Source organism: Oncorhynchus masou, chromosome 27 (genome assembly GCF_036934945.1).
Source record: "Oncorhynchus masou masou isolate Uvic2021 chromosome 27, UVic_Omas_1.1, whole genome shotgun sequence".
NCBI classification, from domain to species: Eukaryota; Metazoa; Chordata; class Actinopteri; order Salmoniformes; family Salmonidae; genus Oncorhynchus; species Oncorhynchus masou.
This window is the reverse complement of record NC_088238.1, coordinates 17446888-17473161: the sequence shown is the minus strand read 5'-3', so window position 1 is coordinate 17473161 and position 26274 is coordinate 17446888. Positions and strand designations below refer to the sequence as shown.

The window sequence follows — 26274 nt, the reverse complement described above, 5'->3', positions numbered from 1 at the left end:
TTATATTTGTAACAAAACAAACGGACGTGGCAGTTTCACCATTACTGATTCCAGCTTTAAAGAGCCACTGATTGGAACGTGTTTTTGTGTTGCTCATTAGAAAAACACGTTTTCAGACTCGGAGCTGTGTTTCCTGACCGATTCGGCGTTTGGTTGATGATGTTTGTCCCCCATAAGACACTTAAGACATGGACGCCTATTTCACTTCCTCACAATCCCCAGAATAAATATAAGAAATCAAGAAATCTGTCATTCATTTTCATGTTTTTGCCGAGGATGTTTTAGTTGCGCAATTTTACATCTGACTAAGGTGTTTGGTGCAGTATTTCTCAAGTAACAAAATGCACAACGTGTTGTTTTATGGAAACAAAGTTGTAACTGCTGGGCAGGTCTGGACAGTTTCACTGTCACCGCAGCTGTTCACCACATGTTAGTAGGCAAATGGACATCTTCAAATCAAAACCTTCATTTTAGGTGAGAATGACTTTATGATCAAAATGTAGTCAATTTGAACAATAAAATAACCGTTTCTGACTCAACCTGTGTGTGTGTTGGCATGAGGTCCAACCTGTGTGTGTGTGCTGGCATGAGGTCATTATGTGTGTGTGTTTTATGTGGATGAATTGTATGTGTGACTTTCGTTTTGACTGACAAGTGTGTGTGTTTACGAGGTCGAAGGGTGTGTGTCGTTGAACCTTGAGGGCTTGTGTGTACATTAGGATCCAACAGACATGAATACAACATTCCCAGAGCTCACTGAATCCTCTCACACTTCTCCTGGGAATAGCTATGGAAACTGGGAAGAGAGAGAGGAAAATGGGAGGTGAAAATGATATAACTGACCACTGTTAGAAATGTAAAACCATCTCTGCTTTTAGACCTGTACATAAAACTAAGTGGTGTTCTTGAAGTCGTCACAGTGCTGGGGCTGCTCACTATATGTTAATGAGGTCATCCAAGGGTCTAGACTCAAAATGGCCGCCAGTGACTCCTCTGTTTCTAGGGGTTTCTGCAACCCTTCAAGAGTCAAGCGTTGCCATGGCATCTGTGAACCCCTGCCGCCTGAGGGGTCGTAACTATGGGGTGAGTGAGGGTTGGAAATCCCACATCAAACAATCAAGGTGCTCTTTGTGTGTGTGGCTGAATGTCCTGTGTGTACTCATGAGCAGCCTCGAGGTATCAATGTTTTACACTGTGCTTAACATTAGCCTTATGCTAAGTTGTGGTCAACTGGGGTATAAAGAGAGAATAGGGTTCAGCTTGGTACAGCTGTTGAGAGGAAGAGATGAGGAAGAGATGGTTAGAGAAAGCATGGGATGGAGAGGGAATGAAATAAATAGAAAGACAGGGAATAAATAAGAGAGATATTTAAGGAGTAGGTCTGTGTGAGTGCTGTCTTGTCACAGACCTGAATCTCCTCTCCCTGCTGACAGAGTTGATTTTCCCAGAATCCCTGGAGCCCACTCCTGGGCTGCGGAACAAGTGTGAGTCAGAGCTTCTGAAGAGCCCAATCTGGGAGTCGTGAGGAGACTGGGAGACACACACACATAGAGGACGAACACACATAAGAGAATATCACAGATGTCACATACACACATATATACAATTATTTATTGTTTTAAATTGGGGGGGTCTCTCAACTTATTGTTAAAAGTTAGAATAGTAGAATACACCAGATGCCATTTCTAAATGTGCATCTGCAGTGTTTCTCTTGTTATGTCACTCCATTAGCCATGTCAGCCAACACTATAGCCTGGTCGATAGTCTAGCCAGCTATCTAAACTTGTAGTAATCATGACCTGACCTCCAGGGGGACCCATTGATTGTGTTAGTCATTCTCACTCAGCTCTTATATTAACACGACATAAGTCATTACAAAATGTGTAGAATTGCAGAAAACTTGCTTTAAAACTGCTACATTTTCTCTACGCCCCATGGCAGTGTTTTCTCTACGCCCCATGGCAGTGTTTTCTCTACGCCCCATGGCAGTGTTTTCTCTACGCCCCATGGCAGTGTTTTCTCTACGCCCCATGGCAGTGTTCTCTCTACGCCCCATGGCAGTGTTTTCTCTACGCCCCATGGCAGTGTTCTCTCTACGCCCCATGGCAGTGTTTTCTCTACAGCCCATGGCAGTGTTTTCTCTACGCCCCATGGCAGTGTTCTCTCTACGCCCCATGGCAGTGTTCTCTCTGGCACGCCCCATGGCAGTGTTCTCTCTACGCCCCATGGCAGTGTTTTCTCTACGCCCCATGGCAGTGTTTTCTCTACGCCCCATGGCAGTGTTCTCTCTACGCCCCATGGCAGTGTTTTCTCTACGCCCCATGGCAGTGTTTTCTCTACGCCCCATGGCAGTGTTTTCTCTACGCCCCATGGCAGTGTTCTCTCTACGCCCCATGGCAGTGTTTTCTCTACACCCCATGGCAGTGTTTTCTCTACACCCCATGGCAGTGTTCTCTCTACGCCCCATGGCAGTGTTCTCTCTACGCCCCATGGCAGTGTTCTCTCTACGCCCCATGGCAGTGTTTTCTCTACGCCCCATGGCAGTGTTTTCTCTACGCCCCATGGCAGTGTTTTCTCTACGCCCCATGGCAGTGTTTTCTCTACGCCCCATGGCAGTGTTTTCTCTACGCCCCATGGCAGTGTTTTCTCATACGCCCCATGGCAGTGTTCCTCTACGCCCCATGGCAGTGTTCTCTCTACACCCCATGGCAGTGTTTTCTCTACGCCCCATGGCAGTGTTCTCTCTACGCCCCATGGCAGTGGGTCTCTACGCCCCATGGCAGTGTTTTCTCTACGCCCCATGGCAGTGTTCTCTCTACGCCCCATGGCAGTGTTTTCTCTACGCCCCATGGCAGTGTTTTCTCTACTCCCCATGGCAGTGTTCTCTCTACGCCCCATGGCAGTGTTTTCTCTACACCCCATGGCAGTGTTTTCTCTACACCCCATGGCAGTGTTTTCTCTACGCCCCATGGCAGTGTTCTCTCTACGCCCCATGGCAGTGTTCTCTCTACGCCCCATGGCAGTGTTTTCTCTACAGCCCATGGCAGTGTTTTCTCTACACCCCAGCAGGAGACCACATACCTTCTATAGCCCTTATACCCATTGTCCCATTCTGTCTATTATAAAGAAGTGATGTTGAACTTCCATAGGTCATTTTTACAGTACGGGGATCTGTGTGCCATCTAGTGGCAATCCCATGACAACAACGGTGACTTGCATTTCAATACAGTCTACAATAGGCCAACCTACACACAACGACAAAGAAACAAACCAGTGGGTTAGCAAACATATGGTGTCTTCCTATTCATTCATCTGACTAAGACCCAGTACAAACATATGGTGTCTTCCTATTCATTCATCTGACTAAGACCCAGTACAAACATATGGTGTCTTCCTATTCATTCATCTGACTAAGACCCAGTACAAACATATGGTGTCTTCCTATTCATTCATCTGACTAAGACCCAGTACAAACATATGGTGTCTTCCTATTCATTCATCTGACTAAGACCCAGTACAAACATATGGTGTCTTCCTATTCATTCAGCTGACTAAGACCCAGTACAAACATATGGTGTCTTCCTATTCATTCATCTGACTAAGACCCAGTACAAACATATGGTGTCTTCCTATTCATTCATCTGACTAAGACCCAGTACAAACATATGGTGTCTTCCTATTCATTCATCTGACTAAGACCCAGTACAAACATATGGTGTCTTCCTATTCATTCATCTGACTAAGACCCAGTACAAACATATGGTGTCTTCCTATTCATTCATCTGACTAAGACCCAGTACAAACATATGGTGTCTTCCTATTCATTCATCTGACTAAGACCCAGTACAAACATATGGTGTCTTCCTATTCATTCATCTGACTAAGACCCAGTACAAACATATGGTGTCTTCCTATTCATTCATCTGACTAAGACCCAGTACAAACATATGGTGTCTTCCTATTCATTCATCTGACTAAGACCCAGTACAAACATATGGTGTCTTCCTATTCATTCATGTGACTAAGACCCAGTACAAACATATGGTGTCTTCCTATTCATTCATCTGACTAAGACCCAGTACAAACATATGGTGTCTTCCTATTCATTCATCTGACTAAGACCCAGTACAAACATATGGTGTCTTCCTATTCATTCATCTGACTAAGACCCAGTACAAACATATGGTGTCTTCCTATTCATTCATCTGACTAAGACCCAGTACAAACATATGGTGTCTTCCTATTCATTCATCTGACTAAGACCCAGTACAAACATATGGTGTCTTCCTATTCATTCATCTGACTAAGACCCAGTACAAACATATTCTTCCATATAAGAGCTATGAGTGGAACCTCACAGTGGAGGCTGTTGAGGGGAGAACGGCTCATAATAATGTCTGGAACGGAACAGATGGAATGACATCAATCACCTGGCAACCGTGTGTATGATGTATTTGATACCATTCCACTTATTCCGCTCCAGCCATTACAAGCCTGTCCTCCCCAATTAAAGTGCCATCAACCTCCTGTCATCAAGAGAGCCTCTTTTCCATGGTAAAAACAGGCATATTTCAATCCATCTCTAAATCCGAGATAGCTTGTTGTGAGACACATCGGTGTTACATTCCTACCTACCAGCTGTTTAGCCTTGTCTATGCTGCAATACAGACCTGTCATTGACACAGAATGCCTCAGTTCAAAGCATGAATAATTATGCTTGTTGTAATGGCCGCGTTCCAGGTTGATGTTTTTGCAGTCGTGCTGCACGTTTCCGAGGATTGCTGTGTCATTAACAGGTTGTATGTATCAAGCGTCTCAGAGTTGCTGACATAGGATCAGATTTTGTGTTTTAGATTATAATGAATATGATTATATGGACAGGGGAGACCTGACTCTAGATCAGAACTCATACTCTGAGACACTTGATACATAAAACCCCTGATGATTAGCGCAACACAACTACAAAAAGGTTAAGTGAACTGCCTGGACCACTTAACCTGGATCAGCACCGATGTTTCAAGCAGTGAGCAAGTGTGTGCCTCTGCTTTGAGGAATCTGGCAGTGTATCTCAGTCATCTAAAATGGGTTCTTCTCCTTGTCTCCTTTCCGTCATTGGCATCCACCATACTGCTTTAAATTTTCAGAGGAGTACAGATGAAGAAGAGACGAGGGCAGGAAGCTACTCCAGACTATTGAGATGCACCCAAAGAGAGCAGTCACTGCAATGTCAATGACATCATAAACCCTGTGTTTAAACAGCCTTTTTAAAGGGGTACAAGTATACTGTAGTGTGTTGTTTTATCATTGGTAAGTCACCTATCACACCATTCCAAAGGTGTGTGCGTGCACGTGCACACGCACACACTCACCACAGCAGGTTGGTGGCACCTTAATTGGGGAGGATGAGCTCGTGGTAATGGCCGGAGCGGAATGAGTGGAATGGTATCAAACACATGGTTTCTATGTGGTTGATGCCATTGCATGAGCATCATTCCAGACATTATTATGAGCTGTCCTCCCCTCAGCAGCCTCCACTGTCACACACACACACATACAGCCCTTGTGTTCTCGGGGCAGTACCCATGGTAACGAACCCTGTGAATTCACAACACGTTTGTGACACTTGGGGCCTGGGAACATAGATTGTGCTACTCTCATCAGTTAAGCTGAGGTCTCCACATGCACACTCTCTCTGTGTGACTGGATGGCTGCAGCGTCTCTCTCTGTGCGTGTGTGTGTGTGTGTGTGTGTGTGTGTGTGTGTGTGTGTGTGTGTGTGTGTGTGTGTGTGTGTGTGTGTGTGTGTGTGTGTGTGTGTGTGTGTGTGTGTGTGTGTGCGTGTGCGTGTGCGTGTGTGTGTGTGTGTCAGTCAGAGGGTTCAGGGAGTTTGTGCCCACGCAGAGAGTGGTAGAGAACCTTTTAAGGTACCTGCAGGGATTCCATGGTAGAGCACCATTTTAGGTAACACGCTGTGCCACTGTAGGCTCAATTAGAGTGGAGATGACGACCTCACGAAGGCCTTTAGTGACACTGTGTTAACTGTTAACCATCTGTCTCTACACACCAGTGGAATCTTCAAAACTACAGACATAGAGTGACACACAGTGCAAGACGTTGTGGCTGATGAACATAAACAGCTGATGGTCATTGCATTCCAGTCACATAATTGATATACAGGGAACTTAGACTACTAACTAAAGTGTTCGAACAGGGGTGTCAAAGTCATTCCATTGAGTTTAGTGTCTGGTTTGTTGTTGTTAAGACCTAGACAGCCAGGTGGGAGGAGTTCCTTACTAATTAGTGACCTTAATTCATCAGTCAAGTCCAAGCGAGGAGTTGAAACCGGCTGACACTCAGCCCTCCGTGGAATGAGTTGGACACGTCAACTACAACGACAGCTCAAATGGAATCCCCTGAAAAGCTTGGTGGAAATGGTCCATTGGGACAGAGAATAGTGACCTCTTGTGGCTAATCCAAAACATGAACCTCCAGGTTAATTATTCATGACAAGGAAGGCTGCCTCTTACTTATACAGCATAACATATCAATGACCTTTTTTTGACACATAATTTCTGCCTTTAGTCAATGAAATCTCTCTATGGGAGCCGTGGTCAACCCACTGAAGGATGTGGACAGAGAGCTTGTGATTCTACTTCAGTATTTACTATACTCAGCACTGAGAGCCCACTATGGTTGCGTTTACACATGCAGCCCAATTCTGATCTATTGCCACTAATTGGTCTTTTAATCAATCAGATTGGCTCTTTAGCCAATAATATCGGAATTAGGCTGCCTCTGTAAACACAGCCATTGTGATTCAGCACGTACCTTAGAACTGAGTCACATCTTCCTCCACGGTCTGCGTTCAGATGTCCTCTGGTGAAGGAGTAGTCTTCACTGTCTGTTGGAAAGTATTTTTAAAATGTTTTTAAAGAAGATATAATACTGTGTAATTCACCATAATGTAAAAATACGTTTTTCATCAGCTCAACCTTTTATCTGTGTGTTTGAGTGTGCAAACTGACTGCTCCCAGTCCCACCTGTGACTAAATGTGATAAAATGGCACCATTTGAAATGACTGTACAACACAAACAAAATACATTTTGTCAACTCAGATTCACATGCATCAGACTGTACCATATATAACTGGACAGAAATGACAAAAGAACAACAACAAGGCTAGGTTTTACAGGAAATGTTTAATTAGACAACTGAACGCATGCCAGGAAGAACCCTGTTACAGCAGAGGTATCTGTTCTCTCCTCGTCCACCGTACACACCGTGAGAGACCGGAAACATACCACAAACCACCAGGAAACCTTGCTATCTGCTGTCCATTATTGCAGTGACACATCAGTCTTGTTGTATACTGAGAGGGAAACACATTGTTGTATGAAAAGTTGAAGGTCTTAATACACGTTTTGGGGTTGGAGTAACATCACTGGGGTGTATTCATTAGCAGACACCATAGCAAAACGTTTAGCTACAGAAAACGATTTGCGACAAAAATGTGCGTTTGTTATTGGACAAGTTCAGGTTAGTCCCTCCCCGTTTAGGCCTGTTTGCTTGTGTTTGGTTCCTAGTGAATACACCCCTGGTACATGTTGGCATCTTTGTTTTGTCAAAAAGGAAGAATATTCACATCTCTCTTGCACATGTTGCCCTCAGGACTTTTACCTCTCACAGGAAACATCTAGAGACAATAGAAAAGATGCACTTAAGTAGCATTCACATGCAGCTTTAACTCAGCGTCCTCAGACTAGGTTTAGATTTGAACCTTTTCCTTACTAATTGTTACATAGGAATTCACAGCTAATGTTTATCGGGTTTTGGGTAGTATTATCTTACATCAAAAGAGTATTTGGGATGAACAAATAGGTGGATGGGATTCCAAACGCCAACGAACACACCTCCTGGGTAGAAGAATGAGCCATTTAGGAAAAGACCAGAAGAGACAGAAACGTAGAAGAGGGTTTGAGAAACTTGTGCTTATCATCCTGAAGGCTCTCAGTCTGGATACTGCAAAACACACAACAACCCCCTGCTCCCACCTTCATCCCGTGGTTCACTTCCGAAACACGCCCCCCGGAAAAAAAGGGAGTCCTCGTCCTCATTGGTCCATTTGTGTTTCTCAACGTGCCACATTTTTTTTTCTTGATTATTGATGAGCCAAAATACCAGAATATCAAAAATAAATGCAACCCTTTCACAAAACAATGAGAAATAAATAATCAGTGGTGTTGTGGTTGTATATATTTACATCCATAAAGAGTTGTTTTGTTGTTGTATGTATATGTACAGAATCATTGGGCAGTCTGTTTTCCAGACTGAGCACGAACACATGACTGGAATTATACATTCACAAGCAACTCCAGGAGAAAGCAAAGAAAGAAAAATAACTTAAAGGGGCAAGTCAAAAAATTCTTCTACATAATTGTTTACCCCTACAGGGATGCAGTGGTTGTAGGGAGAGAGAGAAGTAAATATCAAATAAAAACAGGAAATAGATTTTTCTTTCATAGGACTCCTTTAACATAAAAAAACCTTACATAGCGAGTAACTGGCGAGAAATAGCTTATTCAAATCATGAACATTGATTGACTACGACATGCACAATGCTTTTCAAGCCTTGGGAGGAAGAGAAGCTTGATTTTGCTGCACAGATCACAGGCTAATGTGGATTGTGTCGTTTTATATTGAATAATTCTGTTATTGAACTATAAACAATATGCAGGGCACCGTTGTGGATTGTTAATCAGCTAACTGTGACCCACTTCATCTGTTTGACCTATAAGACAGTCAAGCTCTATGTACAAGCCCAAAGTGCTCATTCATGAGAGTCATTGTGAATCAAATCAGTTGAATAAAGTTGAGCCGACAAACTGTATTGTGGGAAATGCAGTTCACTCTCTGAAAATGACTGTGCTTCTTTTGATGTATTTCGGTTCTAGTTTGCAATCGACTGGACAAATGATTCTTTATCCTTATAGTTCTTCCATTCTCTATATAGTGGACATCCTCTTCCTTCTGCGCATGTCAACAAGGCCAGTAGCTGCAGTAACGGACGTCCCTACTGAAATTAAATGTCTTAACCCCTTCTGAAATGTCTTCTGAAATGTCCTGTAGGGGCCATTGTCCAAACTTGTCCAGAGGTCTGAATATGTATCATCCTCACTGAAAATGACTGTTTTTTAACCCCATCCCAGTCCATACGGAAGTAGCGTCTGTACAGAAGGGCTATGTGTCCGCCAGATAACTCGGTCCCACTTGCAACACGGACCTGGACTACACAGTTCCTCAAACTGTACCCCCTGGGCCACTATATCCACATGGTTAGCATGTACAGTACGCATACGATTCCAGTTTAGCCTCAGTCTTCAATGTCCTGTTAGTCGCCAGTCTTCTCCAAGTCTTCACATGGTATTTGCAGTGTGTGTGTGTGTGTGTGTGTGTGTGTGTGTGTGTGTGTGTGTGTGTGTGTGTGTGTGTGTGTGTGTGTGTGTGTGTGTGTGTGTGTGTTTTTAGAACATTCCATTTGGACGGTATATTTCTGTCTACATATTATGTGTGAATGAGCATATGACCGTGAGTATTGCATTATGTGGGATCCTACATTATATCTTAATGGGATGGCAAGTCTATATTTTAATGTACAATATGTATGTAAGTGTGTGTGTGTTGCTGTGTGTGTGTCTCAGACACTCCGCGGGGGTCTCTGTTGCTCATGGGTTCTCCTGTTTCGCCCCTTCTTATTCTCCTGCATCCGCCTCCACTTGGCCGTGTGCTGGGGTCCACCTCTGGCCCCACCACCAGGCACCTGGGTTCCCCCCAGGGCGCCTTGGCCCTTCTGGGGGCTCTGGGTGTTGGGTGTGGCCTGAGAGTTCTGGGCATTCTGGTTGTTGTTTTTAGGGGCCTGTGCCTGGGTCAACGTACCCGCATGGTGTTGCACCTTCTGGGGGTTCGTGCTCCGGGGGCTCCCTTCTTTGTTCTGCTGCTGCTGCACCGTAAGATGCCCGCTCTGCTGCTTCTGGGCATTGGGTGCACCTGCGCCAAGAGGACTACTTTTAGGCTTTAGGCCTGAGCTTGGAGCTCCGCCGTCAGGCCTAGCCAGACTTTGGTCACCGGTGGTGATGGTGGGGGTTTTCAGACGCCGCTGCTTGCGCTCCTTCCGCCACACACGCTCGCAGAACTCCTCCACGCTGTTCAGGTCAGGGTGGTCGAGGAGGGAGAGGAAATCCCTGTACCACAGCTTGTGTTTTGTTGAGTGCCCTGCACCAGCAGGCCCACCTGCACCATCAGACCCACTACCTGCGCCACCAGACCCTCCAGCTCCACCCTGAGGCCCACCAGGCAGCAGCTCACCCAGCCTCTGTGTGGGGATGACCTGGAGGGAGAGGCGGAGGAGAGGCTGGATGAAGCCGTGCTCCACAGCGTGGCAGGTGTAGACGCCTGAGTCGGCCTGGGTGAGGATGCGGATGAGCAGGCCCTGCTCCGTGCGGATCATCCTGTCCTCAAACTTGATCTGGAGAGAGAGATGGAGAGGGACATGAGGGGGATGGGAGGAAAGGGAGGTGGAATAGAAAGGGTGGGGTGGATTCAATATCCACTCAATATGGTTACATTTGAGTGCATGGCAATTGATTATTAACAAACTGAAGCAATTTCAGGTAATCATTTGTGAAGGTTTAGTGTGATTGAAAAGTTATTGAAAATGATTGGGACGTTATTGAGAATGATGGTGAATAGGACACATTTTGCATGCAGAGTGTGTGTGTACCCACCTCATGTTTGCGGTCCTCGTTGGGTCTTTGGAGCTGCCAGTAGATGAGGGCTCTCTGGGACTTGGGACTACACTCTAGGAACATGCTGCTGTTCTCCACTCCGTACACACTCCTGTCCTCCACATGACCCAGCCCGTCCACGTCATCTACACAGACACAAGGATAGGGTTACCAGAGAAACACCACAGTGGGGTTTTGTGTGTGTGTGTGTGTGTGTGTGAGATGAAAGCGTAAAATAAAAATCTAAAGTGTTTGTACCATGATGCTGCAGGTCGGAGCACTGGGAGAGGGGATCTCCATTCCTGATGTCCTGGCGTCTCGTTCTCCTATGAAACAACCAAAGAAACATACACATGTTAGATTGTGTTCCCAGTGAGTTAATAAACGTCCCTCACACACACCATATCAACCTGTAGGTGTCGGTCAGGCCCCTCACTGCTCTGTTTCCTCAGACTTATTTCTCTTCCCCAGTTCCATCGGGAGGGAGCCAGTGATTGAGGGCTCTATGTACTGTGACGTTTCTACCACTAGAGGGCGATCTTAACCAGTGGCACAGCTGACACATTTGTGCAGTACAACTGAAGAACAGAGCAGAACTGTTTATTTCACCATCAGTCCTCTGTTAAGTCTGATGCTATTGAGTGGGTGGATAAATAAAAGAGAGAAAATCACAGGCACATTTAAAAACATGTCAACCTTTTGCTTCTATTAAAGGAATGATTCATTGTGATTCATCGTTCAGGGACATGTCATTACTAAACATGAAACACAGATAGCCTGGGCCTTGAAAATCCTGAGTATGTCCTCCACGACTTGAAAGACCCTTTAGTCGATGCAGTGTGTGTGTGTGTGTGTGTGTGTGTGTGTGTGTGTGTGTGTGTGTGTGTGTGTGTGTGTGTGTGTGTGTGTGTGTGTGTGTGTGTGTGTGTGTGTGTGTGTGTGTGTGTGTGTTTTAGAGCATTCCATTGGGACGGTATTTTTCTGTCTACATATTATGTGTGAATGAACATATGACCATGAGTATTGCATTATGTGGGATCCTGCAACATGCTTCCCTGTGCTCCCTATGTGTTCCCTGGTTCATTACCATTAAGATCACAGGCTCTTATGTGTCGTAAAAATCTGAAGGGAGAGAGGGGCACAGCCAAAGGTGGAGGTCTCTAGGTTTCGTGTCAGGGTTTCTATAACCATACAGGACATATATATATATATATATATATATACACACACACACACACATATAAACAACATGTACACACACCCATTTACATACCCACACACACATAAATAAATACACTTACACATGCATACATCCCCTCCGACGCACACACCCTGCTCCTAACCAACACCCAGACACACACACTCCACCACTCTTCCTACATTTCCTTCCAAGCATTCCTGCCTTTGGCTGTCTGAACACGTGCAGGGCAGTCCGAGTGCCTGCTGAGCCGAGCCCAGGCGTCTGGTTCTCATTTAGCTGGAGAATAAAATATTTGTACTGGAGTGCCCCAGCAGCCCTGACCAAGGGTGTACCACCACCCCTCTACTGCCCTCCTTCTGAGGCTGCTATTCAATTCTCTCATACGTCCCTAGTGTAGATGTTGATCTTAGGTCAGTTTTGTGTTTTCGGACCTGATGGTTAGGGTTAGGTTTGAGGGAGGGTACGCTGATCATAGATCTGTATTTAATAGAGAGTTGTGCTGGACGGAGGTGGAGGGCTGGTAGTGGTCAGGCTAATCCTGGATGGAGGAGGTCATTTATGGGTGTGTTTGTTCATAGCTCTCGGCTGGTGGGGTGAAGAAGTCAGACGGCTCCTGTTGGCCTATTATTTGGTGTGTGTGTGGCTATGTGGGTGTTTTATAACTCTTGGCTATAGGGTGAAGTGGTTCTAACACTGCTACTGGCCAGGACTGTGTGTGTGCAGGGAAGCATGGTTTTACCACCCCTGAGCTGTGGAATGCACAACAATCACACAAATTGAATGTGTGTACCAGTGTATTTGTGTACGTGTACAAAGGAAAGAACAGTAGGTGAACCCTTTGGAACTACCCAGATCTCTGCATACATTGGTCATCAAATTTGATCTGATCTTCATCTAAGTCACAACAATAGACAAACACAGTGTGCTTAAACTAATAACACACAAATTGTTGTATTTTTCTTGACTATATTGAAAACATCATTTAAACATTCACAGTCTAGGTTGTAAAAAGTATGTGAACCCCCTAGGCAATGACTTCTCCAAAAGCTAATTGAAGTCAGGAGCTAACCTGGAGTCCAATCAATGAGACCAGATTGGAGATGTTGGTTAGAGCTGCCCTGCCATATAAAAAACACGCACAACATTTGAGTTTGCTATTCACAAGAAGCATCGCCTGATGTGAACCATGCCTCAAACAAAAGAGGACCTAAGATTAAGAATTGTTGACTTGCATAAAGCTGGAAAGGGTATTTCTCTAAAAGCCTTAATGTTCATCAGTCCACAGTAAGACACATTGTCTATACATGGAGAAAGTTCAGCACTGTTGATACTCTCCCTTGGAGTGGCCCTCCTGCATGTTAACATCTCTTTTGACGAGTGTACAATACATAAAACACTAAACAAGAATGATGTTCATGGGAGGACACCACGGATGAAGCCACTGCTCTCCAAAAAAAAACATTTCTGCACGGCTGAAGTTTGCAAAAGTGAACCTGGATGTTCCACAGCGCTACTGACAAAATATTCTGTGGACAGATGAAACTACAGTTGAGTTGTTTGGAATGAACACACAACACTCTGTGTGGAGAAAAAAAGGCACAGCACACCAACATCAAAACCTCATTCCAACTGTAAAGTATGGTGGAGGGAGCATCATGGTTTGGGGCTGCTTTGCTGCCTCAGGGACTGGACATATTGCTATCATCGAAGGAAAAATGAATTCCCAAGTTTATCAAGACATTTTGCAGGAGAATGTAAGGCTGTCTGTCCACCAGTTGAAGGTCAACAGAAGTTAGGTGAAGCAACAGGACAACGGCCCAAAACACAGCAGTAAATCAACAACAGAATGGCTTCAACAGAAGAAAATACACCTTCTGGGTGACCCAGTCAGAGTCCTGACTTCAACCCGATTGAGATGCTGTGGGATGACCTCAAGAGAGCAGTTCACACCAGACATCCCAAGAATATTGCTGAACTGAAACAGTTCTGTAAAGAGGAATGGTCCAAAATGTCTCCTGTTCTGCAGGTCTGATCCGCAACTGAGTTAGGATGAGGTTGTTGCTGCCAAAGGAGGGCCAACCAGTTATTAAATCCAAGAGTTCACATATTTTTTTCACCTTGCACTGTGAATGTTTACACTATGTGTTCAATAAAGACATGAAAAAATATAGTTGTTTGTGTGTTATTAGTTAAAACAGACCGTGTTTGTCAATTGTTGTGACCTAGATGAAGATCAGATCCAATTTTATGACCAATTCATGCAGAAATCCAGGTATTTCCAAAGGGTTCACATACTTTTTCTTGCCACTGTATGTGATATGTGGCATGTGCACACATGTCCCTAAATGATTGTGTGTGGATTCTGTGTAAATATGTGTATGCATAGGAACTTTTCCGTCTGTTTGTCTTTCTGTGTGTGAGTGTGTGTGTGTGTATTCATACTTTATGTTTACAAACCATCATCCTACTACTTCAGACCCTCATTCTACTTTTCTGCATTCATACTTGCCTGTGTGTGCATCTACGAGAATGTCTGTGTGTGTGTGTGTGTGTGTTCTTACCGCTTGGCGGTAGGGAAGTAACGGGAGCACTCTGTTCCATCCCAGGCACAGTAGGGGTCACGGGCCAGACAGCACTCAGCGCAAGCCTTCCCGTACACCTCACAGCGGTGCAAAGGCATCTGGGAAACGCCTAGCGCCGAGCCCAGGTACAGCTGTTGCTGTTTGGTGGAAAGCTCCATTGCTGTGATGGGGGTGGGCTCCTGCAGAAAGACACAGTTAGAGACTCTGATTCATTTAGACACCCCCCTCATAACTCCCTATGGAATTTCCCCACTCCTCCCTTTTATTTCAGAGCTAGACATTGATCATGCACACTTCACTTCCCAACAAAATGACTGGTGTTCTATTACACTCGCTTGAATATTTTCCATGTAAATGCAATCAATTATAACCATAACCAGTTTCCCAGTGTGTGACCGTACCCTGAACACGGTCATCTCCTCCAGGACCACCTCTTCCAGGTCATGCCAGCTCTCTCTTGGGATGGTAACCACCTTCAGGACCGTGCCCAGGTCTACAACAGGAAACATATGTCAGTATTCAGTTATCTCTCTGACCCTAACCACCTTCAGGAACGTGCCCAGGTCTACAACAGGAAACATACGTCAATATTCAGTTATCTCTCTCACCCTAACCACCTTCAGGACCGTGCCCAGGTCTACAACAGGAAACATACGTCAGTATTCAGTTATCTCTCTGACTCTAACCACCTTCAGGACCGTGCCCAGGTCTACAACAGGAAACATACGTCAATATTCAGTTATCTCTCTGACCCTAACCACCTACAGGACCGTGCCCAGGTCTACAACAGGAAACATACGTCAGTATTCAGTTATCTCTCTGACTCTAACCACCTTCAGGACCGTGCCCAGGTCTACAACAGGAAACATACGTCAATATTCAGTTATCTCTCTCACCCTAACCACCTACAGGACCGTGCCCAGGTCTACAACAGGAAACATACGTCAGTATTCAGTTATCTCTCTGACTCTAACCACCTTCAGGACCGTGCCCAGGTCTACAACAGGAAACATACGTCAGTATTCAGTTATCTCTCTGACTCTAACCACCTTCAGGACCGTGCCCAGGTCTACAACAGGAAACATACGTCAGTATTCAGTTATCTCTCTGACTCTAACCACCTTCAGGACCGTGCCCAGGTCTACAACAGGAAACATACGTCAAGTATTCAGTTATCTCTCTCACCCTAACCACCTACAGGACCGTGCCCAGGTCTACAACAGGAAACATACGTCAGTATTCAGTTATCTCTCTGACTCTAACCACCTTCAGGACCGTGCCCAGGTCTACAACAGGAAACATACGTCAGTATTCAGTTATCTCTCTCACCCTAACCACCTACAGGACCGTGCCCAGGTCTACAACAGGAAACATACGTCAGTATTCAGTTATCTCTCTGACTCTAACCACCTTCAGGACCGTGCCCAGGTCTACAACAGGAAACATACGTCAGTATTCAGTTATCTCTCTGACCCTAACCACCTTCAGGACCGTGCCCAGGTCTACAACAGGAAACATACGTCAGTATTCAGTTATCTCTCTGACCCTAACCACCTACAGGACCGTGCCCAGGTCTACAACAGGAAACATACGTCAGTATTCAGTTATCTCTCTGACCCTAACCACCTTCAGGACCGTGCCCAGGTCTACAACAGGAAACATACGTCAGTATTCAGTTATCTCTCTGACCCTAACCACCTACAGGACCGTGCCCAGGTCTACAACAGGAAACATACGTCAGTATTCAGTTATCTCTCTGACCCTAACCACCTACAGGACCGTGCCCAGGTCTACAACAGCACATTCAATACACTACAATATAACTGTTCAGTCACTCAAGGTCAAAAGAAGGAGGCAATGAATCATTGCAGGATTTCCTTTTTATTGAAGTTGATGTCAAGGTGAGCTTCGCTCAAGGCCACATTTGCTTGGCTTAGGTGCTCATGCAGCGTAACAACCTTGAGCACAAATCATAAATTCCCAAAAAAAAAAACAGTTGGATTGCTAATTTAAAAAAAGGATAATCTAAAAATAAATGAATCTTATCTCACTGACCTGTTCCAATGAACATGACGTCGTACTGTCCGTCCTCGGCCTCCACCTTGTCCACCACTAGCTGGGAGAACTGGTAGTCCACATCAGTCCTCACCACGATGGGACGACCCCCGATGGGGTGCACGGGGTTAAACATGGCCGGGTGGCCCCGTGCAAAGGTGATCACATCATCAGGGAGGTCCTTGGTGGAATCAAAGCCCCCAAACGTTTTACTGGGGCACTATGAAGAACAAGAGGCTATAGGTCAGGTTTAATACATCTATGTGTCTGGAACTGAGGTCATAGCTGGGGCACTATGAAGAACAGGAGGTTCTAGAGTTAACAAGTCACATTTAATACATCTATGTGTCTGGAACTGAGGTCATAGCTGGGGCACTATGAAGAACAGGAGGTTCTAGAGTTAACAAGTCACATTTAATACATCTATGTGTCTGGAACTGAGGTCATAGCTGGGGCACTATGAAGAACAGGAGGTTCTAGAGTTAACAAGTCACATTTAATACATCTATGTGTCTGGAACTGAGGTCATAGCTGGGGCACTATGAAGAACAGGAGGTTCTAGAGTTAACAAGTCACATTTAATACATCTATGTGTCTGGAACTGAGGTCATAGCTGGGTCACTATGAAGAACAGGAGGTTCTAGAGTTAACAAGTCACATTTAATACATCTATGTGTCTGGAACTGAGGTCATAGCTGGGGCACTATGAAGAACAGGAGGTTCTAGAGTTAACAAGTCACATTTAATACATCTATGTGTCTGGAACTGAGGTCATAGCTGGGGCACTATGAAGAACAGGAGGTTCTAGAGTTAACAAGTCACATTTAATACATCTATGTGTCTGGAACTGAGGTCATAGCTGGGGCACTATGAAGAACAGGAGGTTCTAGAGTTAACAAGTCACATTTAATACATCTATGTGTCTGGAACTGAGGTCATAGCTGGGGCACTATGAAGAACAGGAGGTTCTAGAGTTAACAAGTCACATTTAATACATCTATGTGTCTGGAACTGAGGTCATAGCTGGGGCACTATGAAGAACAGGAGGTTCTAGAGTTAACAAGTCACATTTAATACATCTATGTGTCTGGAACTGAGGTCATAGCTGGGGCACTATGAAGAACAGGAGGTTCTAGAGTTAACAAGTCACATTTAATACATCTATGTGTCTGGAACTGAGGTCATAGCTGGGGCACTATGAAGAACAGGAGGTTCTAGAGTTAACAAGTCACATTTAATACATCTATGTGTCTGGAACTGAGGTCATAGCTGGGGCACTATGAAGAACAGGAGGTTCTAGAGTTAACAAGTCACATTTAATACATCTATGTGTCTGGAACCTGAGGTCATAGCTGGGGCACTATGAAGAACAGGAGGTTCTAGAGTTAACAAGTCACATTTAATACATCTATGTGTCTGGAACTGAGGTCATAGCTGGGGCACTATGAAGAACAGGAGGTTCTAGAGTTAACAAGTCACATTTAATACATCTATGTGTCTGGAACTGAGGTCATAGCTGGGGCACTATGAAGAACAGGAGGTTCTAGAGTTAACAAGTCACATTTAATACATCTATGTGTCTGGAACTGAGGTCATAGCTGGGGCACTATGAAGAACAGGAGGTTCTAGAGTTAACAAGTCACATTTAATACATCTATGTGTCTGGAACTGAGGTCATAGCTGGGGCACTATGAAGAACAGGAGGTTCTAGAGTTCAAGTCACATTTAATACATCTATGTGTCTGGAACTGAGGTCATAGCTGGGGATATGAAGAACAGGAGGTTCTAGAGTTAACAAGTCACATTTAATACATCTATGTGTCTGGAACTGAGGTCATAGCTGGGGCACTATGAAGAACAGGAGGTTCTAGAGTTACAAGTCACATTTAATACATCTATGTGTCTGGAACTGAGGTCATAGCTGGGGCACTATGAAGAACAGGAGGTTCTAGAGTTAACAAGTCACATTTAATGGACATCTATGTGTCTGGAACTGAGGTCATAGCTGGGGCACTATGAAGAACAGGAGGTTCTAGAGAACAAGTCACATTTAATACATCTATGTGTCTGGAACTGAGGTCATAGCTGGGGCACTATGAAGAACAGGAGGTTCTAGAGTTAACAAGTCACATTTATTACATCATGTGTCTGGAACTAGGTCATAGCTGGGGACTATGAAGAACAGGAGGTTCTAGGTTAACAAGTCACATTTATTACATCTATGTGTCTGGAACTGAGGTCATAGCTGGGGCACATGAAGAACAGGAGGTTCTAGAGTTAACAAGTCACATTTAATACATATATGTGTCTGGAACTGAGGTCATAGCTGGGGCACTATGAAGAACAGGAGGTTCTAGAGTTAACAAGTCACATTTAATACATCTATGTGTCTGGAACTGAGGTCATAGCTGGGGCACTATGAAGAACAGGAGGTTCTAGAGTTAACAAGTCACATTTAATACATCTATGTGTCTGGAACTGAGGTCATAGCTGGGGCACTATGAAGAACAGGAGGTTCTAGAGTTAACAAGTCACATTTAATACATCTATGTGTCTGGAACTGAGGTCATAGCTGGGGCACTATGAAGAACAGGAGGTTCTAGAGTTAACAAGTCACATTTAATACATCTATGTGTCTGGAACTGAGGTCATAGCTGGGGCACTTTGAAGAACAGGAGGTTCTAGAGTTAACAAGTCACATTTAATACATCTATGTGTCTGGAACTGAGTGTCATAGCTGGGGCACATGAAGAACAGGAGGTTCTAGAGTTAACAAGTCACATTTAATACATCTATGTGTCTGGAACTGAGGTCATAGCTGGGGCACTGAAAGCAATAATGATAAATGAAGAACAGGAGGTTCTAGAGTTAACAAGTCACATTTAATACATCTATGTGTCTGGAACTGAGGTCATAGCTGGGGCACTATAAAGAACAGGAGGTTCTAGAGTTAACAAGTCACATTTAATAATCTATGTGTCTGGAACTGAGGTCATAGCTGGGGCACTATGAAGAACAGGAGGTTCTAGAGTTAACATGTCACATTTATTACATCTATGTGTCTGGAACTGAGGTCATAGCTGGGGCACTATGAAGAACTGAGGTTCTAGAGTTAACAAGTCACATTTAATACTTCTATGTGTCTGGAACTGAGGTCATAGCTACACTATGAAGAACAAGGTTCTAGAGTGAAAACACATTTAATACACTATGTGTCTGGAACTGAGGTCATAGCTGGGGCACTATGAAGAACAGGAGGTTCTAGAGTTAACAAGTCACATTTAATACATCTATGTGTCTGGAACTGAGGTCATAGCTGGCTCACTATGAAGAACAGGAGGTTCTAGAGTTAACAAGTCACATTTAATACATCTATGTGTCTGGAACTGAGGTCATAGCTGGGGCACTATGAAGAACAGGAGGTTCTAGAGTTAACAAGTCACATTTAATACATCTATGTGTCTGGAACTGAGGTCATAGCTGGGGCACTATGAAGAACAGGAGGTTCTAGAGTTAACAAGTCACATTTAATACATCTATGTGTCTGGAACTGAGGTCATAGCTGGGGCACTATGAAGAACAGGAGGTTCTAGAGTTAACAAGTCTCATTTAATACATCTATGTGTCTGGAACTGAGGTCATAGCTGGGGCACTATGAAGAACAGGAGGTTCTAGAGTTAACAAGTCACATTTAATACATCTATGTGTCTGGAACTGAGGTCAAATGTATTTCATGTTGAGCCGTGTTATAATAAGTAGGGAATATGGTTATTGAGGTTATTGTGATGAATACTAATGTTATGTTTTCCTTTCACCTATTACATTGCTATAACGTTTGATATTCATGACTTCTATAAAAGTTGACATGTGTGCCATCAGTCACTTGCTACTTCCATACGTAAATATAGGTATCAGTTGTGAATTACTTGTATTTGTCTATTAGCTTCTAAGTCACAGCTATGAGGTGCTATAACTTGTCATAACCCCCATATGACCCCCCTGTGACTCACCGTGCCAGGGCGGGGGTAGGGCACCCTCCCCTGGAAGGGTACCCACTGGTAGGTGGGCCCATTCGGTGGGCATAGGGACCCAGGAAACTCCGGATGTCTGCCATGTTGTACATACACACTGATCTGGGACCTTTGCTATAAGTTACTGTAGAACTGGTCTGGGACCTTTGCTATAATGAGAAGACTGGTAGAGGGAGGAGAGGGATAAGGGACAAACTGATCTGGGACCTTTTGGGATGAGAGGGGGATCTGTGAGACCCATAACCATCACAACATAAGACAATAACAATATCCAGGTCTGATATTATAGCTGTAGAGGAGGACAGAATCAAAGCTCACCCTGACATACAACAGACAGACCAAGAAGAATGTTGTCATAATTTAATGGAGAGGATGTTGGTTAGAAACATGGCTGTGATAGAATCCAGCTTCCAGAGAATGGACAGGAATTTAGGCCGGTTCCCAACGAGCGAGACCGTAATTCAGCCCTAATGGAACACAGTTGGAGGGAATGATGGGAATGCTGTGTTGCAGTATTCCACCACTGTAGGTTTTCCAATGGACAATTCCATCATTTGTTCCAAGTGCTAAAGTGTATCTGTGTGAATCGTAGGGCTGGACAGAATCATTTACAAGAAATGATTCAAGACCATAAAAATTCCTCTAGAATGAATTTAAACAAATCCATGTACTGCAATAAAATACAAAACAATACATTTAATTGACTAGAGGCACAGTGATTATTTATGTACATGCAGTAGTGTATTGGTCCATCTGAGACTATGCCCTATTCCCCTGTGGCTTGGGTAAAGTAGTGCACTGCGCTATACAGAGAATAGTATCACTTGAGATTACAGCTGGGCGATGTGGAAAACCATCCATTTCACCATACATTTCCTGAATTGATGCAATAATGATAAATAGAACGTTACGTTTATAACAGCAGTGTTCAACCTTTTAATATTACAACAATAAAAAAGTGGAGAACCTGTTTGCAACAAGGCCTATTGGGCAGTGACACTGGAGTATCTGACGTGGCCTTGGAAAAGCAGCTGCGATTCGGCGACCAGTGTGGCGAGCGGCTCTGGCTGTTCAGAAGCTTTCTTGACATGGACATAATGCTTACTATCACATGGCTAACCTTTGTTTAACCAGCTAAACAGCTGCTCTTAGTGAAAATCTTTCTAAAACAGAAAACGGACACAATTCAATGGATATTAATCAACAAAGAGGTAAGAATATGTAAGTTAAAAGAATATGTTGAAGGCTCGCTGCTCACTTTTGTGTCTGTGTCTGCAGGTATACCTCCCTCACCTCTTCTATGAATATCCCATAGGCCTCTACATTATGGACAAGATATGTGTATGAAAACCATTATCAAAACAGCTTTTTTCATTCACATTTACCACAAAAACCAAGGTATGAATACTGTCGTGTGCATGTTTTGTTGATCATCTGTATAATGACTATTTTTGGGATTCACAGACTTCACCCTCCCTCCCTACAGGGAACCTGTTAGATCACCATGCACTGCAAAATCATTCTGGCTATGGATACGGAGAACATCACCACATTAACATCAACACGCCAGAGGATATACCCATTAGACTTGGGGCTCTGCTGGGAGGTTACCTCATATTTAGATTTATTCATTCTGCTTTGCTACTAAAATCATAATAAACACTGACAACTGCAATATTATGTTATTGTTCTTATTGTTATGCATATTGTTATTATTATTAATAATAATAACACTATCAATAATAATAATAGGGGAGGGGAGTTAGTTCAAAAATGTACCCCAAAAGGTTCTTCAAAAGGTTATTTGAGGAACCATTAAAAGGGGTTGTTAAAAAGGGTTATTTGAAGAACCCTTTTAAAGGGGTTCCTGACAGTTTGAATTTGAAGAACCCCTAAAGGAACCTTTTACAGCGCAAACTGATCTGGGACCTTGGCTATAAAGCACTAACTGGTCTGGGACCTTGGCTATAAAGCATTAACTGGTCTTTGACCTTGGCTATAAAGCACAACCTGGTCTGGGACCTTGGCTATAAAGCATTAACTGGTCTGGGACCTGAGGCTATAAAGCACAAACTGGTCTGGGACCTTTTGCTATAAGGCACAAACTGATCTGGGACCTTTTGCTATAAGGCACAAACTGGTCTGGGACTATAAGGCACAAACTGGTCTGGGACCTTTGGGATTTTCACAAACTGATCTGGGACCTTTTGCTATAAGGCACAAACTGATCTGGGACCTTTGCTATAAATCACAAACTGATCTGGGACCTTAGCTATACAGTACAAATTGATCTGGGACCAGGCTAGCATATTGTGACAATGACTATAGGAGTTGGCTATACAGCACAAACTGATCTGGAACCAGGCTAGCAGTGATGTGGGTGGCATAGGAGCATCTGTCCACCCAGAACCCCAGATATCAGTAAACCATTAAAGATTAATGGAGGAGCTTTTGTAAAATGTTAATTAGGGAGAAATGTAATTAACCGCTGGGCATACACAAACACTCTAATCCCTGACACGCCTGAAAATGTTGGACAGACACTAGTGCATATTGAATACACACACACACACACCACTGGTATCAGTACCATCGATCTATCAGCAGCAGCCTATGGGCCTCATTAAGTGGAATATTAAAAGCCAGTCCCCTGAATCCCCGGCTCTATTCATCTCTGAAACAGGCCACTTACAAAAACAATTAAACCAGTCTAATTCCTCAAAGCCTGTAATTGAATTTTCAAGTGCTGTGTTACACTGCATGCATTAGAGATGGTGGGGAGGAACAGACCTGCACAGTGATTGGTTAAACAAAATGATGAGCCTGTTTTGTTTGTTAACGAGCTTGGCCTCTCCCTCTCTCTCCCTCCCCACTCTCTCTCCCCACCTCCACTCACATCTCCTCTCCACCCCCTCTCTCTCTTCTCATTTTCTCTGCACTCATTCTTATTATTAGGTCTGTGATTAATGATGAAGTGTTTGTCCTAATGTCGGTGGCGGCTCCAGACAATGCCGCTCGAACATGGCACGCCGAACGCTGCCAGCCGCCTAATCCATCATCTTCGCCAACATTGTTTTTCGCCTCAAGCCGCTTTTAACTCGCCAACAGTGTGTACAGTACAATAGAACCACGGCTCTGGAGGCTACCCCCTGTCGAGGATTTTGAGCAATCAGGAGGAGAGGTAAGACAAGGTGATGTCTCCCTGAAGGGATTAAAGGGATTTTCAATCGAGGAGGTAAAACAAGGTGATGTCCCCCTCCCCACCCCACTACCTCTCCACCACTTAATCAGATTTAGCTCCGAGGTTCCACAGAGTTAAAACAAGGTGATGTCTGGCCAATTGATTTTCAAAAGGGGTAAAACAAGGTGATGTCTGGCCACCAGAGAATCTGAGGAGGGGAAGGTGATGTCTGGCCACCTGGAAGAGGATTAAAGGGATTTTCAATCTGAGGAGGAGGATTAAAGGGATTTTAAGACAAGGTGATGTCTGGCCACCTGGAAGAGGATTAAAGGGATTTTCAATCTGAGGAGGAGGTAATGTCTGGCCACAAGGTGATGTCTGGCCACCTGGAAGAGGATTAAAGGGATTTTCAATCTGAGGAGGAGGTAAAACAAGGTGATGTCTGGCCACCTGGAAGAGGATTAAAGGGATTTTCAATCTGAGGAGGAGGTAAAACAAGGTGATGTCTGGCCACCTGGAAGAGTATTAAAGGGATTTTCAATCTGAGGAGGAGGTAAAACAAGGTGATGTCTGGCCACCTGGAAGAGTATTGGGATTAAAGGGATTTTCAATCTGAGGAGGAGGTAAAACAAGGTGATGTCTGGCCACCTGAGAGTATTAAAGGGATTTTCAATCTGAGGAGGAGGTAAAACAAGGTGATGTCTGGCCACCTGGAAGAGGATTAAAGGGATTTTCAATCTGAGGAGGAGGTAAAACAAGGTGATGTCTGGCCACCTGGAAGAGGATTAAAGGGATTTTCAATCTGAGGAGGAGGTAAAACAAGGTGATGTCTGGCCACCTGGAAGAGGATTAAAGGGATTTTCAATCTGAGGAGGAGGTAAAACAAGGTGATGTCTGGCCACCTGGAAGAGTATTAAAGGGATTTTCAATCTGAGGAGGAGGTAAAACAAGGTGATGTCTGGCCACCTGGAAGAGTATTAAAGGAGGCAAAAAGGAATTTATAAAGGATTATTTTTTTATTAGGCAAGTCAGTTAAGAACAAATTCTTATTTTCAATGATGGCCTAGGAACAGTGGGTTAACTGCCTGTTCAGGTGCAGAACGACAGATTTGTAACTTGTCAGCTTGGGGATTTGAACTTGCAACCTTTTGCTTACTAGTCCAACGCTCTAACCACTAGGCTACCCTGCCGCCCTGGGATTACAGAAAGAGAGAGAGAGGACAGGAGAGATATGAGCTTTGTGTGTTTTAGTAATTTGTCTAGAATAGTTTCACTGTTATACAGTACAGATCCCCTAGCAAACATAGCACATGTGTACTATGATCAATAGTAGTAGTATTGAATACACACAAGGGCACAGTAGGTTTTATGAATCATAAATATCTAGATCATTACCTAGAAGTTGTGAAGACAGCATAGATCACTGGGTTCTTAGGATCTTTGGAGCTCATCAGAAAGACATCCTCTGAAACACATAGAAACCACATCGGGACATTAGCACAACCATCCCAACATCACATTGTGTTTCAATGAAACGAAGCTACCATACGTACCCCTCTCGGGTAGAAAGTACCCACAGAGAGGCTCACATACACACACGCAGTTCCTTACGCAGCTCGTCGAAGTGTGTGTCGATGCCGTTGAGGCCTGGCACTGAGCAGGTCAGTCTGGCCTTGAGGAAGGTGGTCCACTTATTGACCAGACTCCTGTGACCTCCCAGGTCATTCTGCAGGGACAGACACACACAAACACACACACACGTTACACACACAAATAAACACACACACGCTACACACACAAACACATACACGTTACACACACAAATAAACAGACACACACCTTACACACACAAACACACACGTTACACACACTCACAATACACACACAAATAAACCCACACCTTACACACACAAACACACATATGTTACACACACAGATAGTCTACAGACAGGCATGAAAATCCACAATACATAATACTTGTGAATTCAGCTTTGATACTGGGGAACATCTGTGTATGTGACATATTTCTGTGTCCCTGTGAATGGAACTGTGTGTGTGAGAGTTTAACATATCCATGACTTGTGTGTGAGAGTTTGTATGTGTGAGTTTGCTAGTTTGTTTCTGTGTGTTTTGTGTGCGTGTCCATGCATCCATGTGTGTTTGCGTGTCTGTCTGTGCATGCCAGTGTGTGCATGGGATGCTTGTGTGTGTGTTTGTGTGTGTGTTGTTACCTTACACAGTTGTCCTATGCGGGCAATAGTGGCCTTGCCAGTGTGTTCTCCGTCCATGGCGTTCTCTTTGAAGAAGAGGAAGATCTTATCATCCTCAGGGTTGTCACTCTCTGGGATCAGGTTTACACCTACAAACCTGGGGTCTGACACACACACACACACACACACACACACACACACACACACACACACACACACACACACACACACAC

General features: G+C 44.2%; 1 pseudogene; it reads right to left on the bottom strand.

The window, feature by feature from the left end:
* Positions 1-7180: 7180 nt before the first annotated feature.
* LOC135515695 (semaphorin-3ab-like) overlaps positions 7181-26274 on the bottom strand; it is a 64298-nt pseudogene continuing 45204 nt past the window's right edge.